Source organism: Nyctereutes procyonoides, unplaced genomic scaffold, assembly GCF_905146905.1.
Source record: "Nyctereutes procyonoides isolate TBG_1078 unplaced genomic scaffold, NYPRO_anot_genome, whole genome shotgun sequence".
Classification (NCBI taxonomy): domain Eukaryota; kingdom Metazoa; phylum Chordata; class Mammalia; order Carnivora; family Canidae; genus Nyctereutes; species Nyctereutes procyonoides.
This window is the reverse complement of record NW_026575020.1, coordinates 2,110,946-2,129,951: the sequence shown is the minus strand read 5'-3', so window position 1 is coordinate 2,129,951 and position 19,006 is coordinate 2,110,946. Positions and strand designations below refer to the sequence as shown.

The 19,006-nt window shown below is 45.1% G+C and overlaps 1 protein-coding gene across 2 annotated transcripts in view; it reads right to left on the bottom strand.

Moving 5' to 3' along the window:
* EZH1 (enhancer of zeste 1 polycomb repressive complex 2 subunit) overlaps positions 1-7,236 on the bottom strand; it is a 31,994-nt gene extending 24,758 nt beyond the window's left edge. Inside the window, exon 1 of one of the 2 annotated variants that reach the window (XM_055323123.1) lies at positions 7,189-7,236. The gene's annotated coding sequence lies outside the window, so the exon portion shown is untranslated. Of the gene's footprint in view, positions 1-2,066; positions 2,149-7,188 lie in introns of those variants that run through there. The other variant, XM_055323131.1, reaches the window with a different exon arrangement.
* Between the last annotated feature and the right edge of the window lie 11,770 nt (positions 7,237-19,006).

Sequence of the window (19,006 nt, the reverse complement as noted above, 5' to 3'; positions counted from 1 at the left end):
TATATCCTTCCAGTCATGTGTGCAAATATATTCTCACAATTACCAAGTTCACATTTCTGCCTTTCCGAACCAATTTCTAGGCTCAGCCAGCAGACTCAACAATTGTTTTAGAGAAAGAACAAATATTAAGTACATTTAAAAATTCAATAAAATCTACAAGGTATGTTTCTACTCTATATTAGTTACTGAGATTTCCTAGAGAACTAATTCTATTCATTTCACTTAGCATTTTTAAGTTAATGAAAACATTACAAGGAACTATGAAGAGCCAAAATCTGAAACAGAAACTAAAATTTCAGGCCTTGTTTTTTAAATTTTATGAATTTTTTTTTATTTTGGAGTTTAAGAACATATTTCTTCTAAAGAAGTATTTTTAAAATTTAAAAAAAATTAAATTCTCCTTAAGACATGACAGCACTGACAAGAAAACAGCAAAATTTAACCCACTGTTTCACATCTGTCACAATCAGACACGATTTTAATATCTCATGCACATGGACTTTAAGAGACTGTATACTTGATTGTTTCATTTGAAGAACCAAATGGATCAGGGTAATGTGATGTTAAATTTAGAGGATAAGGGAAGGACAGAATAACAAAGAAGCAGACTCCCTGCCTTTCTGTTAACTCAATCAAGTGATTCAAGCTCTTAAAAGCAGAATTCCCTGTGAGTTAAATATTATCTCTCTGGGGGAAGGGAATGAAACAACAGCATAATGTAAGAATCTGAATCCCAGACTGGCAACGTGCTGGGTTTAAAAAAAAAAATTAAACAGATTTGAATTTCTTTCCCACAAGTTGCACCATCTCTCTTCCTCCTATATCTTTTAAATACTTCTCATTCCTTATGGAATGGAGCCAAAGAGGGACTTTTTTTCTTAAATGATAAAACTATTTAATTATGTGCAACATACTCACATGTAATACTATGTACATTGCTCATGTAATTTCTACCCTGAATAAGTATAACAGCCTCCTCCAGAAAATAAAAAATGGTTCAAATCTAGGACAAAATTGTCTCCCTCAGAAACCTTAGGTTACCCTTACTGAGACTCAAATGTTATAGATCATAATTTACTGAGACTTCATAACCTCCTAAAAAATGGTTTTGAACTGCAATCCTTCTCTCATTTTCTGGGGAAGCACATTTCCCTTTTTGAAATAGTAAGCTTATGGTAGGTTGCTCTGTCCATTTAAAACTGGGGATCATAGGACGCCTGGGTGGCTCAGTGGTTGAGCCTTTGGTTCAGGGCATGACCCCGGAGTCCAGGGATCCAAAAGAAACGAAAATATATGTTCCCCACAGAGACCTCTACACAAATGTTCATAGCATCTTTATTCATAATAGCCAATAAGTAGAAACAAATATCTATGGATTGCTGAATGGATACAAATTACAGTACATATACAGGATGGAATACTACTCAGCAATAAAAGGGAATGAAGAGTTCCCTGTTCCTATACACGTACAATACATCTGAAAAGCATTATGCGGGATCCCTGGGTGGCGCAGCGGTTTGGCGCCTGCCTTTGGCCCGGGGCGCGATCCTGGAGACCCAGGATCGAATCCCACCTCGGGCTCCCGGTGCAATGGAGCCTGCTTCTCCCTCTGCCTGTGTCTCTGCCTCTCTCTCTCTCTCTCTCTCTCTGTGTGTGTGTGTAACTATCATAAATTAAAAATAAATAAATTAATTAATTAAATAAAATAAATAAAAAAAATGAAAAGCATTATGCTAAGTGAAAGAAATCAGACACACACAGAAGCTACGTACTATATGATTCCACTTACAGTGCATTCTACTGGAATGATTCTACAAAGGAAAAATCTAGTGACAGCAGATCAGTGGTCAGCAGGGGCTGACGCTGGGGGAAGGGATTACATGGAAAGAAGCATATAGGAACTTTTTGGGGTCTTAGGAAATGTTCTATACCATGGCTGTGATGATGGTTATATGACTATGCACTTTTAAGAACTTTCACTGAACTGTGCACATGAAATGTGAATTTATCTTACGTAAATAAATTTTTACTTCAGTAAAGTTGATTAAAGAAAAAAATAGGGATACCTGGGTTGCTCAGCAGTTAGGCACCTGCCTTCAGCTCAGGGTGTAATCCCAGGTCCAGATATTGAGTCCTGCATTGGGCTCCCTGTGTAGAGCCTGCTTCTCCCTCTCTCTGTCTCTCTGCCTCTCTCTCTATGTCTTTCATGAATAATAAATAAAATCTAAAAAAAAAAAAATTATAGAAAAAATAAGACTTAAAAAAAATTTTTTTAAAGATTTTATTTATTCACGAGAGACACACAGAGAGAGATAGAGGCAGAGACACAGGCAGAGGGAGAAGCAGGGTCCATGCAGGGAGCCCGACTTGGGACTCGATCCTGGATCTCCAGGATCACACCCTGGGCTAAAGGCGGCGCCAAACCGCTGAGCCACCAGGGCTGCCCAAAAAATAAGTCTTTCTTGATGATAGACCAAACCAGTAATTTTCTAGAGACTTTTATTGTTAAAAATCAATAGGTAGGGAAGGGCACCTGGATGGTGCTGTTGGTTACCTGTTAGACTCTTGGTTTCAGCTCAGGTCCTGATCTCAGGGTCATGAGATCAAGCATCATGTTGAGCTCTGTGCTTAGTACAGTCTGCTTAAGACTCCCTCTGCCTCTCCCCTCTACTTTCTCTTTCTAGAATAAATCTTGTTTAAAAATCAGTAGGCAAAAAAAAAAAAAAAAAAAAAATCAGTAGGCAATTCCACCGTTTAAAAAAACTGAGTGACTTCATAATGAGTGATAACAATACTGGTTTATTAACTGCAAAAAAAAAGTTACCTGTATGCTAATGTTGAGATGTTAATAATAAGGGAAACTGGATACAGAATTTATGGAAACTCCTTCTACTATCTTTATTATCTTTTTGTAAATTTAAACTGTTTTAAAAACTTTTTTAAAAAATTGATAATTGGAAATAAGAACTACCTTATTGGGGTGCCTGAGTGGCTCAGGTGGTTAAGCAACTGGCTCTTGATTTCAGCTCAGGTCATGATCTCAGGGTTATGGGATCAAGCCCTGTGTCAGCTCCGAGATCAGTGGGGAGTCGGCTTGAGATTCCCTCTCTCCCACCCCCTCCAAAATAAATAAATAAATAAATGTTTTAAAAAAAAAAAGCTTATAAAAATTTGGAGATCTTTCCCCAGAAAATTGGATCTCAATTTGTTTCAAAGGCTAAAACTAGAATGTAGTCTGTCACTAGCTGGAAATGGGAAGACTTCATTGAAATGTTTGGAGATAAAACATTTAAAAAACAATATTCTTAAATTTAAGAGAGGTTGAGATCAGAATATAAAAGTTCCAAGCTATGAAGTTCTTTTACACACACAAAGGGGCCTTCCCTTTGCAGAAAGAGCTTCTCTTTGGGGCAAGTTCAACATCTTTACTACTTTCTTCTACATCATATAATTTTATCAAGCAGCAGGCTAAGTAAGGCTTCAGAAGTAGATGGCATTGTAGATTTTTAAGTTTTCCATCTCATTCTTTCCTTATTAGCTCATGGTGGAATTGAAACACAAACAGGGGTGAACCTACCTCTACAAAGAGCTCTAGAAACACAGAATTGAGTCATTTTGGTGATCACCAATTTCATCAACATTCCATTAAAATCTATTCTGTGGCTAAGTACACAGCCTGATAGATCCTGCAATTAGGATTTTTAAGCACATCTTTAATTTACACTTCTCCCACTTCTCCAAGGTATTTACATTTGTTATTAGTTTGAGCTTCTCGGCACCCTGCACGCAGAAAGAACCTGCAGGAAGCTGTGATCCTGAACTCTTTTTTTTTTATTATTATTTATTTATTTTTTATTTACTTATGATAGTCACAGAGAGAGAGAGAGAGAGAGAGAGAGAGAGGCAGAGACACAGGCAGAGGGAGAAGCAGGCTCCATGCACCGGGAGCCCGATGTGGGATTCGATCCCGGGTCTCCAGGATCGCGCCCCGGGCCAAAGACAGGCGCCAAACCGCTGCGCCACCCAGGGATCCCCTGAACTCTTATTTAAAAGAAAATTATAGCATTAGTATTTTCTAGCATTGCTTAAGAGAATCCAGTCGTTTGCATTGGAGATAATGGTGATAAAAGTCAAAGCAGGATTGGTCTTTAGGAGACCCATAGGAAAATGCTGACTTAGAAGAGTTAAAGCAGTCTCCTAACAGGCTAGAGGCCTACCTTGGCTGGTTCTGTACTACGTGAGCACAAAGCCTAATCTTTAGTGATTGCTCATTATTTTTCAATAAAAAGATTGTTTTTGTTACTCCATTTTGAATCAAAGTATCAGGCCAAGTGTGTCAGAGAACACAACACACAAGAGGCACTAAAAGTTAACTACCCATTTAGTAATTCATGACTTTAAGGTCTGGAGCACTAGGGTACCTGGGGGCTCAGTGGTTGAGCATCTACCTTTGGCTCAGGTCGTGGTCCTGGGATCATGGGATTTAGCCGCACATTGGGATCCCTGCAGGGAGCCGCTTTCCTTGGCATCCCAAGGAAACCAAATTTTTGATCTCAAGAATTAAATAGACAAAATTGATTATTTTAAATTGTTTTTTTTTTAATTTTTTTTTAATTTTTTTTTTTTTTATTTATGATAGTCACAGAGAGAGAGAGAGAGAGGCAGAGACACAGGCAGAGGGAGAAGCAGGCTCCATGCACCGGGAGCCCGACGGGAGCCCGACGTGGGATTCGATCCCGGGTCTCCAGGATCGCGCCCTGGGCCAAAGGCAGGCGCCAAACCGCTGCACCACCCAGGGATCCCCTTTTAAATTGTTTTTAAAAGGCATGCTAATTTGGGGATGCCTGGGTGGCTCAGTGGTTTGAGTGTCTGCCTTCTACTCAGGGGATGATCCTGGGGCCCTGGACAAGTCCCACATTGGGCTCCCAGGAAGCCTGCCTCTCTCTCTCTGTGTCTCTCATGAATAAATAAAAAATCCTAAAATAAAAAAAAAAAAGCATGCTACTTCAAAGGCAAGTAAGTATAAGGGAAACAACTCTGACCACATCTTCTCACTTTTTCCTTCCTTATGAAAGTCTTCTTGGGAGTAAAATTTCATTTTTTAATCCTAGGCTCCTTGTTCTATTGTTGTTTCAAAGAGAAAAAAAAAAAACAAAGAGAATTAAAGTAACACCACAGTGAACAGGTTATTTCCACTTCAGGGAGTTTTAAGGCCGTGCCTTAGCATCAAGTTCCATGACTGGTCTACAAGTACTCTGCCAGCTACTAGCAGAACTAGGATCTAGACTTCCAGACTCCAGGTTCCAGAGATCTGCCCACTATTTATTTATTCTACATATATGTACTGAGCACCTACAATGTGCCTGGCACTGTTTCTTTTCTTTCTTTTTTTTTTTTTTTAAGATTTTATTTATTTACTCATGAGAGACAGAGAGTGAGAGAGAGAGAGAGAGAGAGAGAGAGAGGCAGAGACACAGGCAGAGGGAGAAGCAGGCTCCATGCCTGGAGCTCGACGCGGGACTCGATCGTGGGTCTCCAGGATCACGTCCAGGGCTGAAGGTGTTGCTAAACCGCTGAGCCACCGGGGCTGCCCCCTGGCACTGTTTCAAGTGCTGAGGGAACATCAATGAATAAAACAGGCAAACACTCCTGCGTCAAAGAGTTAATTCACAGTGGCTGTGAGACACACATTCAACACAACATTATTATTACATTTTCATAGATGATCCTTCCCTCTGTTTTAAGTGTGTTTAAAAGGGGGAGGGTACGTATCTCCTAAATACACCTTCTTCTTTTTTTTTTTTTTAAAATTTTTTTTTAATTTTTATTTATTTATGATAGGCACACAGTGAGAGAGAGGCAGAGACACAGGCAGAGGGAGAAGCAGGCTCCATGCACCGGGAGCCTGACGTGGGACTCGATCCCGGGCCTCCAGGATCGCGCCCTGGGCCAAAGGCAGGCGCTAAACCGCTGCGCCACCCAGGGATCCCAATACACCTTCTTCTATGTAAGCAAATAATCTCTTCGATCACTGCCACACCATCCCAGCCTTGGGGATTCCAAGGCTTAAAATAGACAAGCTCTCACAGAAACCTCTGATAAGAGTTAGTTAGGACCTTCTCAGGCTGGAAACTTCCCTCAGTGCCGGTTTCCTCAACTTTAAAGCACCGGTGGGGGTGGGAGTTCTCTTCAAAGACGTCACTGCAGAGACCACACTTTCCACGCCGACTCTGCACACACATCCAGCTGTTCCGGTCTACCTCGGCTCTTTTCCCTCATCCACGCCCCTTTATGGCTAGGCTCGCTACCCGAGCTACCCCACTTACAATCCTACATGTCATCCACCAAAAGCCCACTCTCCATATTCCGCCGGGGGCACTAACATCCTTCCACAACCCTTCCCCTCCTCACCCCGAGAAACAATTTCTCAGTAAGAAGTAAGTTTGTCCCGCATTTCCTAACAGCCATGTCCCAAATACAACACCTCGCCTTTGCTTCAAGGCGCTTCCCCTTCTATCCCTTGATCCTCAGGAGAGCTGGCGGTCCGCAGGGATTGGCAAGAGACCAAATTTAGAAAGAAGCAGCCTCCCAGTCGGGGCCGGGACCCGGGGGAGGCGTGCGAGGCGCCGAGCGCGCACGCTAGACCCCGAAAGTGAGCGCCCCCCTTCATTTTGCGCCTAGAAACCTCCCTCGCCTCACCTCGGTCCCAGCCCTGTTTTTTCTGCCACCCCTTCCCCGACACACCCCAAAGTCATCCCAAACAGCCCTCGCGTCTAGCCCCCCGGGGCACAGCCCCAAGTCCCTGGGAGTCCACCTAGCTAGGGGCCCCCGCAGGTGCCACCGCCCACCCGCGCCCTCTCCGCTCCGGGGCTCCCGCCCACCGGCCCACCCCGCCCTCCAACGGGAGTCCCCATCCCCGGGCCCGCCCCCGCCGCTCCTCCTCCCCGACACACCGCCCTCCCCTCCTCAGACGCGGTCCTCGCCGGGGGCTCGCTCGTCCCGTCGCCCCCTTTGCTCCAGCCCTCGGACGGGGAGGGGGAGCCCCGCTACTCCCGGCCGGGGAAGCAGTGTGCCCCTCCGCCTCCTCCCAATTCTCTGACCTCTTCGCCTCTCCCTCCCTCAGGCCCCGCGTGGCGAGGTGCCGAGGCCCGGCCCCACCGCCCGGCCCGGGCTTGTTTACTCACTCACCCTCCATCCCGAGCCGCAGGGACCCGCCGCTAGGACGCCTGCGCGCCGCGGCCCCGCCCCCGCGCCGCGGCCCCGCCCCGCGCCTGCGCGCTGCGCCTCCCGCGCCCCGCCCGTGGGGCCACCTGGACTTCCTTCTTCGCACGTCGGTCGCTTGGCGCCAATACCCCGAACTCGGGAGTCGAAGGTGATGCCGCCGGAGCCCGACGGTTTCAAAGGCGGCTCTGTTAGGGGACAGGAAGGGCTCTCAGGGGACCTCGCAGAGTCACTAATGTCTTCAGGGAGACCCTATCCAGCGGTTGCATCATCTTCACGCGCGGACGGCAAGCCACGTTTCACTTCAGCGTTTGAAACCAACCCGAAATCCTTCGTATGGATCCCTCACCCCTACCAATACCTCCAAACACCAGTCTGAGCTCTCCGTCATCCTTCTTGCTTTATTTACACCCGACTTCCCTATGTCTGTCAAGTTTTCCCAGTCACTTAGATTCAAATGAATTCCCTTGTACCGAAATATCTCTTCACAAGGTACTTATGAGAAACAAACAACATACTTATAAGTTACAAAGGAGGGACGCCTGGGTGGCGCAGCCGGTGAGCGCCTGCCTTCCGCCGGCCGCATCGGGCCCCCTGCTTGGAGCCTGCTTCTCCCTCTGCCTGTGTCTCTGCCTCTCTCTCTCTCTTTCTCTGTGTGTGTGTGTCTCATGAATAAATAAACTTAAAAAACAAAATTTACAGAGGAGGGCAGCCCCGGTGGCGCAGCGGTTTAGCGACGCCTGCAGCCCAGGGCGTGATCCTGGAGACCCTGGATCCAGTCCCGCGTCACGCTCTCTGCATGGAGCCTGCTTCTCCCTCTGCCTGTGTCTCTGCCTCTGTGTGTGTGTGTCTCTATGGATAAATAAATAAAATCTTTAAAAAAAAATTTACAAAGGAAAAAAAAGTAACTTTACAGGACAGAAAGCTGGCAGATATCACCAGAAGCAAGTGATCAAAATTTACATCACTAGTGATGTGAGAGAGTTTTATTAGGTGTCCCTCAATATGATGCAATGAGAAGGTCACAAAATCCTTTCTGTAGCACTCCTGAAAAAAAGAATGCAAAAGCTGAATTTAGTCATAAGGAAGCATCAGACAAATCCAAAATAAGGGGTGATCTATAAGATAACTAGCCAGCGGGGATCCCTGGGTGGTGCAGCAGTTTAGCGCCTGCCTTTGGCCCAGGGTGCGATCCTGGAGACCTGAGATCGAGTCCCACGTCGGGCTCCCGGTGCATGGAGCCTGCTTCTCCCTCTGCCTGTGTCTCTGCCTCTCTCTCTCTCTCTCTGTGTGTGACTATCATAAATAAATAAAAATTAAAAAAAAAAAGATAACTAGCCAGCATCTTTTAAAATGTGATGATCATGAAAGACAAAGAGAGAGTGAGGAATGGTCCCAGATTGGAGGAGACTAAGGAGACAGGACATTAAATGTAATGTGTGATCCTGACTTGAATCCTGGTGGGGAAGAAGGACACTGGTGGGATAACTGATGACATTAGAATCCTAGACTAGGCAAATGCAGTTTATCATCTTAGTTCCTGGTTTTGGCAATTGTACTTCTTCAACATTTGAGGAACTTGGCTGATGGGCACATGGGAACTGTCTATCATTGGCAACTCTTTTTTTTTAATTTTTATTTTTTTTATTTTTTTATTTTTTTTTATTTATTTATGATAGTCACAGAGAGAGAGAGAGAGAGGCAGAGACACAGGCAGAGGGAGAAGCAGGCTCCATGCACCGAGAGCCCGACGTGGGATTCGATCCCGGGTCTCCAGGATCGCGCCCTGGGCCAAAGGCAGTCGCCAAACCGCTGCGCCACCCAGGGATCCCTATCATTGGCAACTCTTGTAAATCTGAAGTTACTTCAAAACATAAAGTTAAAATAGGGATCCCTGGGTAGCGCAGCGGTTTGGCGCCTGCCTTTGGCCCAGGGCACGATCCTGGAGACCCGGGATCAAATCCCACGTCGGGCTCTCGGTGCATGGAGCCTGCTTCTCCCTCTGCCTGTGTCTCTGCCTCTCTCTCTCTCTCTCTGTGACTATCATAAATAAATAAAATTTAAAAAAAAACTTTAAAAAAAAAAACATAAAGTTAAAATAATAAAACTTAAAATACAAAATAACATTACCTTGAATCTGTCTCAAAGTGCATAATTACAAACGCCTGTTAATGTTTATTTTTTCAGATAATCTTCATAACTCTGTGAAATAGGGAGGGAGAGTTTCAGTTCTACACACAAGACTATTCAGGCCTAAGGAACATAAAAGACTAGCCTTACACTAATGAAAAATCTCTCTGTCAGGTCTTAAAATCAGGTCTCTGGATTTTAGATTTAATGTTCTTTTCCTTATATCAGCAACTTTGGCTTTGTTGTTGTTGTGTGTGTGTGTGTGTGTGTTTTTCTCTTGCCTCTACCAGATTAACTACGAAATCAAAGCAAATATTCCTTCATACCTAGCAATTTGCAATAATATTCCTTTCCATTCCCCCTACCTTCTAGACCAGTGCTTTTCAACTGTGGCTCACATTTAAATCACCTGAGGAGAAAAAAATAAAAATAATAAAAAAACAAAATCCCCTGGGGAGCTTAAATAACTATTGATGCCTGCTTCCCACCTCCAGAGAGGCTGTATGGCCTGGATTTTAAGAATTCTAAAAAAAAAAAAAAAAAAAAGAATTCTAAGAGATGGACGCCTGGGTGGTTCAGTGGTTGAGCATCTGCCTGTGGCTCAGGTTGTGATCCTAGGTTCCTGGGATTGAGTCCTGCATTGGGCTCCCCATAGGGAGCCTGCTTCTCCCTCTGCCGAAGTCTCTGCCTCCCTCTTTGTGTGTCTCTCATGAATAAATAAATAAAATCTTTTTTAAAAAAAGAATTCTAAGAGAATCACAAATGATCCCATTGTGTAACCAGGTTTCACAACCATTATGCCACATAAATATTGTGAAATAAAGAAGGTAGGTTAAAAGAGGGAGAGACAGGCAGCAGGTTAAAAAAAAAAAGGATTATCTAAGGAGAGATATTCAGATCTGAATGTCAGGACTGAGACTGGGGAGAGATATGGGAATCATCAGCTTATTGCTGATAACTAACACTGTGGTAGTGGACAGCATTGCTTTAGGAGAGTAAGCCAAGTGACAAGAGGAAAGATACAAGAAATTTTGTGATAATAAAGAAAACATGGCCACAGAAATAGTTTGAAGCAGAAGGGAAGGATGGTGAGAAGGTTGACCTCAAAGTTGTAGATCAGAATCGTGCAGCTCAGTTCAAGGTCCACCTCCTCACAAAGCCTCCCAGCCCCTCCTGGATCTCCACCTGCTTCAACCCCAGGTTGAACCTCATGCTCACTCTCATGCTGTTATCTCTTTCACATCCACAATGATACTTGACACAGGACTAAACCAGGCCTTAGTAATCCTTGATCACTGGAGGATTTTAAAAGCAATTTCCCACATCACCATTAAGCATGGAGTTCTTAGGGAAATTTTGCTGATTGGTTCCTCCTCATTGTGATGGGAGAAATTTTTTTTTTCCTTTTTTTCCTGAGACCAAGCTCTTCCATAAAAGAAGATTATGTCCATGACATGCTATTGGCCAATGTTTGTTTGGCCAGCTCTTCCTTTATAACTTTTTTTCCCCAACCCTCCAGGTCTTTGTCCTATGAATTCATAGAAAAACTGTTGGCAAGTGGTTGGCAGCTGGACCTTTGAAAAACAGTACCATCACCCCTGCCCCACTCCTCCCAGCCCCACTCCCAGACAGTTATAGGAGAAAGGAATAACTGTGTCGCTCCTGGCTTCCAGTTGCTCATCTTGCTCTTAACTTGGAAGCTTCTGGGGCTGAACGAAACTGGACAAAGTGTGCTGAGAAGCCTAATAGATCTGGTTCTTTTTCTGAAAGTGCCTTATTGCGGAAAAATAAAATTATGTGTTTAATTTCTGAAACCTGATGCTTGATTTGCCTTGGCAGCCATTCTCCCAGGCTTGGCCGAGAGTCCAGCAATACTACTGATTAATACCAGCTCAGCTTGCTCCCCAGAGAAGAAGAGCATTATTTACTTGACCATTTTCTTAAATCCTTTTTAATTTGCATGTATTTTAACATGATCTTATTGGCTTTAACATGCTGTAACTGACCACTGGCCCCAGTGAAGTCTTGAGGAAGACTGCTCTGCTCTGTGCACTCGTATCCCCATCACAAAACAAGATTTTGTTCAATCCAGTAATTAGAAATGACATATCTATCATATGTTCTGTTCCTTTGGGGGCTGTCAAGTTCTAGGTGTACTTTTGTGCCCTGCTGGTCTTCAGGCCACTGGTAGAAAGGGAAGAAGATGATGCTTCCCAGAATTCAAACAATGCTTTCTGCCCTATTCCTTCCTCCCTTCCAATCTTCCTCCCTTCCTCTTTTCAGGTCCCTTTGGATAGTGACCCCTGGGCTCATTCTGCCCCTCCCTTGTAAAGCCCACAGGGATATCAAATAACATTTCTCCGAGGGGACACAAGGGACTGAGGAAAGGTTGGGCCCAGACAGTCCCTGACAGGGAAGTGTAAACACAGCTGTGGAGATGGGCGCAAACTGTCCTCCCTCCTCGCTCTCCCCTCCCCCAGTTCCCACCCAGAAGTAGGGAAAGGCCACCCTGCTGTGGAGAAACAAACAACAAAACAAAGCAAAGCACAACCTAAAAGCCTGAGTGAAGGTCACCAGAAACTGGGGCTGCTGCCCAGGCCTTGGTGCGGCCAGCTGAAGTGCCAGACCCCTCCCTGAACACTTAGAGGCAAAGGCAGTTCCAAAGCAAGTTGAGGTCTGGACATTACTGAGCCTGGAAACATGGCTCAATTTTTGAAGCCTCTCCACTCCTGGACACTTTGTCCTCTGATCTCAAAAACACAGCTTTCCGCCTCAGGTACTTAGTTCCTGACCCCTAGTTGCATAGGGATCATAATAATGCATTCAATTCAGCAAGTAAGAACAAGCCCACAATAAACCCTTGTTTGTGGCTGTTATAAGTTTAAACTCTGAGCCTCCAAGCCAAAATTTAGAAAGGGCCTCCTTAGCCTTTGTTAATTACAAAATAAATAATTCCAGCAGGAAGGGACTTTCTCTTTTGGGGATTACTTGGGTGGGATTCATGCCTTGCACAAATTGAAAGCTCCAACCCCACAGCTAGGGTGGTGCTTGCTGCCCATTCTTGCTCCCTTGGCACAGTTAATTCAGGGCCTTGATCTCATGGGACACGCCTTTGGCACAATTTTGCCTGGGAAGTAGCCCCAATCGGGTGGACAGCTAATGAGCTGTGCTTCCTTTCTGGCCAGCAGGGTCCTCCAGTGTAAAACTGCAGAACTAGAAAAGTGATAATAGTCCTCAAACACTGTCCATTCAGTATGTGCCCAGCAATGTGCTGAGTGCTTTACAAAGGGTCATTTCATTTCATATGAAGTCAGTAATATTCTTATTATTATTTTACAGCTGAGAAAACTAAACCTTAGAGAGATTCTGGAACTTGCCCAAGGTTACCCAGCTGCGGGTGGTGTGGCCAGGATTTGGGTCTGACCCAAAACCCATTCTGACCCCCAAACCCATGCTCTGAACCGCGTCATTCTATCTCCTCCTTTCTCTGAGATCTTCTAGCTCTGATATCATGATTCTGGATTCTCTCCATAGCTTTCTGTTCTTACCAGTGGTGCCAGAAAGAGAAATGTGTTTGGAGCTCTGCAAATTCAGAGGAAAACAGTTCCAGAAAGGTGAGGGGCTTCTTACTCCCTATGTACTGGAGATGCCAATCAAAGCTGGACACTCGACAGACCCTCATATCAGTAGGGAACAGCCTGTGTGAAAGACAAACAAATCCTAGCCAGACAGGAAAGGGGAGTTCCTCTTGTTTCTGTAACTTCCCTTTCTCTCTTCCCTGGCTTATCAGCAGGGTCGCACACTGTTAATGCTATGGCCTTTTGAACCACACTCCAGCTAGGATGGGATACCAGGCTACAGAGATACTTTTGGAGCAAGAAAAGTACATACATACATCTACAATTATATCCATGACACTGTACATAAAGGAACAAATGTAAATCACATTTATTCAGAATTTAACAAATCACCTTTAACATTCATGTTAAGACATTGGACACAGTGTGAACCTACATTATTTCATGTAATCCTTGTAAGATGCCTGAGAAGTGGGCATTGTTAGCATCATTTTACCTTTTTTTTTTTTTTTAGATTTTTAGATTTTATTTATTTGTTCATGAGAGACACAGAGAGAAGCAGAGACACAGGCAGAGGGAGAAGCAGGCTCCATGCAGGCAGCCTGATGTGGGACTTGATTGCGGAACTCCAGGATCACACTCTGAGCTGAAGGCAGATGCTCAACTGCTGAGCCACCCAGGCATCCCTACTCTTTTTTGTTTTTAAGGTTTTATTTATTTATTTGAGATGGAGAGAACGAGAAGAACAAGCGAGGGCAGGGAGGAGAGAAGGAGAAGTAAGCAGACTCCCCACTGAGTAGGGATCCTGATGTGGGGCTCAATCCCAGGGTCCTGAGATCATGACCTGAGCCAAGGGAGGACGCTTAACCAACTGAGCCATCCAGGTGCCCCAGTTCCATTTAACAGAGAAGGACATTGAGGTTCAGGGAGATTAGTAACATTGGCCATGGCCACATGGCTAAGTAGGAAAGCTGGGATTCTATTTGGCTCCAAAGTCTATATTCTTTTAAATAAAAGGAGTGCTGTGTCATGAAAAGAACAAAATTATAGAACTGGAAGGATCCCAGAATATCTTGGAAATACAGTTGTCATAAGTCTATATGTTACACACCATGATAGTAAATACCATTTATGACATGCTTACTAGCACTAGACATTGGGTCAAATGCTTTACTTACATTATCTTTACTTCTGAATGAGATATAGACCAGTAACCCCATATTGCAGATATGAAAACATTCTCAGAGGAGTTAAGTAATTACATAGAGTCACATACAGCTAAATAAGTGATGGAGCTGGGATCCAAACTCAAGTCTGCTTGACTCCAAAGTGTGTGTGCTCTTAACCACTAAGGTAATGAAAATCATCATCATCATCATCATCATCATCAATAATAATAGCAATAATAATAATATCCTACTCTAAGTGCTTTAAGTCTTACAACTAATAAGTATTTTTATTATCCCTGTTTTGCAGGAGAGGAAAATATTGCCTTTTGTAGTATTAAGCTCACATTATAGATACCACACATGTTAAACATATACTCCTACTGTCTTATTTGCTTAACACATGTTGGATGCTGTAATCTAGAAAATGTCTTATTTCATAACATCATAAGTGTTTTTTAAAAATATCTTATTTATTTATTTATTTGTGAGAAAGAGAGAGAGAATGCATGAGCAGTGGGGAGGGGTAGAAAGAGGGAGAAGCAGACTCCCCACTGAGCAGGGAGCCTGGTGCAACTGCACCAGATCAATGCTGGGACCTGGGATCATGACCTGAGGCAAAGGCAGACACTTAACTGACTGAGCTAACCAGGCACCCCATCATGAGGGTTTTCATTGTCTATCCTATACATTAAGGTCTTGGGGAAAAAGATGTGAAAAGATACCGTCTATAAACAAAGCAGGCATAGTCAGGAGAGGGATCATATTGAGAGGAGAAGGCCCTCCATGTCAGGAGGACCTCCGTGCCAAATCTTATTTGGTTGCCTTTCCAGCTGGTCTTCTGCATCCCTTTCTATTTGGTTCTCTCTAGCAGGTTGGCTAGCAAGCTGACTTCCATTGTGGAGCAGAGGTTAAGTACTCAGGCTTCAGGATCAAGATCTGGATATTTGACAATATGAGTTGCATGAGCTTGTACAAATTACTTACCCTTTCTGAGCCTCAGTTTCCTCATCTGTAAAATGGTTACTATGGTGCCTAATTTAATAGGGTTGTGAGTTTTAAATGAAACAAGGTGAGCATACTGCCAAGCAGTATGCGTCCTCAGGGGACTCCCATGTTATATAACATCAAAACTCTTTAGGTGTTGGAAGTGGGTAGAAGGGTTCCTGGGATGGTTTCACAGGATGGTCCTGAGCAATGAAGCGAGAGTGAAAGCAACACTGGCATTTGGCATTGGGTCCTGACAGCAACCATGAGTCAGCCCCAGGTGCCGAGGGACCGGCAGTGTTCTTAGCACTGTTGGGCGTGTGCTATGGTCACTTGGCCATGATCCTCTTCAGTCATGCTGTCTGAATGTCGTTCTTATAAATCTGGATCTAGTCTGTTTTTTTTATCCCCCCCCCTTTTTTTTTTCAGAAAAACAGCCTCCACCATGTGATGTCATAGTCTAGCCTGGGTCAAAGAAGGAAAGGAGGAGGAGATTGTATATACATAGTTGGGTGAAAGAGGATCTTCTTATTTCTGGAGGGGTCTATCTGGTCTTGGAAGAAATTCTCTATCTTTCTCTCCTCTTTCGACCTCATTTTCAAGACCCAGTAAGAAATTAATATTTGGATATAGAGTGGGAGGGAGGTGATAAATCATAATGGTTAAGACCTGAAGCTTAGCGTCAAGCAGTCCTGAGTTCAAATTCCGACTGTCAATTACTGCCTCTGGGGCCTTCAGCACATTACTCCTGTTTCCCCATTTTTCCCAGGGACAAGATAATTCTGATACGTTATGGTAGTAGGATTTTAAAAAATACTTGCAAAGCACTCAGCACTTGTATCAGAGAATGCACTGTGCATCACATATAATTGTTCAATGAATGGCAGCTACTAGTAAGTCCCTGGTAGTTGATGAGAAACATGGCTCAACCATTTTCTCTGCTTTTTACCAACTTGCGAGCCAAAGTTTTCCCCAGTAACCATTCTTCTTTCTGAGAGATGGCCATGCTCTTCACACCAAGTGTGTCATTCTAGAGATGAGGAGATGGCAAGAGATGGAGTAGCTATGTCCCTATACCTTTGTCTTCCCTCCCTTAGCTAGCTGGCTCCCTGACTGCAGCTCTTCTGCTTGTCCCTGCTGCCTTCCTGCCCGCTAAAGATATCTGTCTCCTCTCTCCAGCTTGGAGGGATCAGCCCTTCCCAGCTAGGACTTCTGGCTCCCTTGACCCTGATTCTCCCCCACATCCTCTCCTGTGCTCTGCTCTGTATTTTGCAGACAGCTGGGGAAGAGGCCAGCATGTCTCTACATCATAGAGATGATAATCCCAGGATGTTATGCATGCAATTTCATTGTGTAGGAGGCCCCTAGTGCTTTTTACTGCCCAGTATGTTGTTCTGGATTTGTGCATGAGTGTATAGGGGGAAGGCTGAAGATTAGAAACAGCACTCCTAAGGATAGGGTCACCTCTCCTCTTGCTTCAGCCAGCCTGTATTAGAAGAGAAATTCACATGGCAGTAGGATCCCCACCCAGAAGTCAATCTAGGTTGGGGCCAGAAATCTCAGGTCAATGTCCATCTGGATCAGAACCAGATCCCTGTCTTCCCAGGCACTAGGAGTGGGTGTGGGATAGGGACAGAGAACTAAGGAGGTGGGTAGAAAACAAAGACCAGACTCCACTGGATATAAGACAAAAAGACTACAGGTAACTACAGTTAAAAGGAAATAAGAACATTTATATATGCTGTTGTGAAAAGAAGCCCAAGACCTATTCTTAAGTAAAAAAAGAAGTCATTAAAAAAAAAGTCATTGAACAACAGAGATATTAAGTCACATTTATGCTTTTTTAAAAAGATTTTATTTATTTATTTACTATTTTTAAAAGATTTTATTTATTTATTCATGAGAGACACAGAGAGAGAGAGAGAGAGAAAGAGAGGGAGAGAGAGAGAGAGAGAGAGAGAGAGGCAGAGGGAGAAGCCGGCTCCCCGCAGGGAGCCCAATGTGGGACTCGATCCCAGAACCCCAGGATCACACCCTGAGCTGAAGGCAGACGCTCAACCACTGAGCCACCCAGGTGCCCCCTAAGGTCATTTTATATATAAAATGTTGAGCTCCAGAGATATGAAATGACCTACCCAAGGTGACACAGCAACACGGAGGCACAATCTGCCTTCAAAATCCTAACCAATGCTTGTTTGTCTTTTTAATCAATGATACCATACTTCCCTATTTAAAACCCAACTTTTTTGTTAACTTTAATCTTTACCCCAACTCCAGTCCTAATTCACAGTGGGCTCAAGTGTTTCTGGCCCCAGCTCAGTGGATATGGCTGGTTTGTTTTCTGTCCCCCCATCCCTGCTCCTCCTATCACATCAATCAGAAATCTCCCTCCTGACCATGTTTCCTTCTTCAAAAGGGCACTCTTAGGTGGGAGGAAATTAATGGATTTGGTCACCAGCCTGAAGTGACTCTGAGGCTGTCAGGCTCTTCTCTGCACACTGCAGAAGATGACTATCACCAGGAGGGCTTTGTGGTTCAGGCCAAGTGGGCCACCTCCTTTCTTCTTCCGGATGCCTTATGAAGGCAACCTCATGACCCTGGCTATGGAGGAGCACAACAGGCTTTCAGTGGCCATAATCTGAGAGCCTAAGACCCTGAGATGAAGATTTGAAGAGAGAATGTGAAGCATAATTTGTGGTGGGCAGAAATCAGTGAAGTGGGACAAGAGCAGCAGCTGAGTCCAGGGGGTCAGTGTCTGGGAGTAATTTAGGAAAGTTCAGTGCTGACAGCTGTGTCTGGAGCTGAGCATCAGGGCCAAATCAGCTCCTGGGCTGCTCGGCTGCTTCAAGCTAGTGACGCTCTGGCTCAGGACACAGAGACAGCTGTGGTGTAACAGAAGTCAGGACCCCTGGGACTCCAGGCTCAGCCTTGCTGCTTCCCAGAAGTGTGACCTTAGGCAAGTCCTTAGGAAAGAAAGGAAGGAAACCTCCACTGAGTGAGTGCAATGCCCTTTCACATATGTCATCCTCACTACCATTGACCGTTTATCAAGAATAATGTCCCCATCTTACATGGGGGAAACATTGTCAGGATAACCAAAGTCATTCCAGGCTACCTGGTTGTGGAGTAGGAAGACAGAAGTGGGAATCAGAGCTGCTGAGTTCAAGTTCTGGGCTCTTTCTCCTGAGCTTTGGCTTCTTACCCTGTAAAACTGGCACAATAATGAAGTCACCCATAGTAGGTTCTAAACCCTTCCTTTCTCCTAACTTTGGTCTTGAAGAGTAGTGGCCACCTTCTTCCTAGGAATGAAGTAACCTTACTTTTGCCCCCGCCCCCCCCCCCCCCAATCAGGTTGTGGATATAGGCCCTAGGAGGTGCCTGGAAGGGAGGGTATTTGGACTCTGGTTTCCTCCCTGTCCCTAACCCCAGGCCTTGTCCTGGAGACTCTGGAGGGCTGGCTCCCTCATTTCCTCCCCAGTTTTGGCCAGCGGGCTGACTTCAGTGGGTGTTCCCAGGGAAGGGGAATTCTGAGCCCAGCTCCAGACACCCCTTCCCCCACGGCCCAGGACAGCCCCAACCCCCTGCCTTAGATACTGCGGGCGTGGAGAGGCCCTCTGAACCCCCAACCCTTCTTTCTCCTCCAGGTCCGCGAGAGCAGCTCGCTAACCTCCTTCCTCACCCCCGCCGCCAAGGAGCCGGGGCGACCAGGGCCCCCGGTGCGAGTCCTGGGCGCCACGCGGCTGAGCCCAGGAAATGCGTCCGGGTTCTGGGGTTACGAGGGGAGCTGTCCAGCCCCGCAGGGTGAGCTAGGAGAAAGAGTGGGCCAACGCCGACCCGGCCGAGCGAGCGGCGGGCGCCAGGGCCGGGTGGGGCAGCGACTCCCCCTCCAGCCCGGCGGCCCCGGGCGTCGCCCCCGCCCCCCAC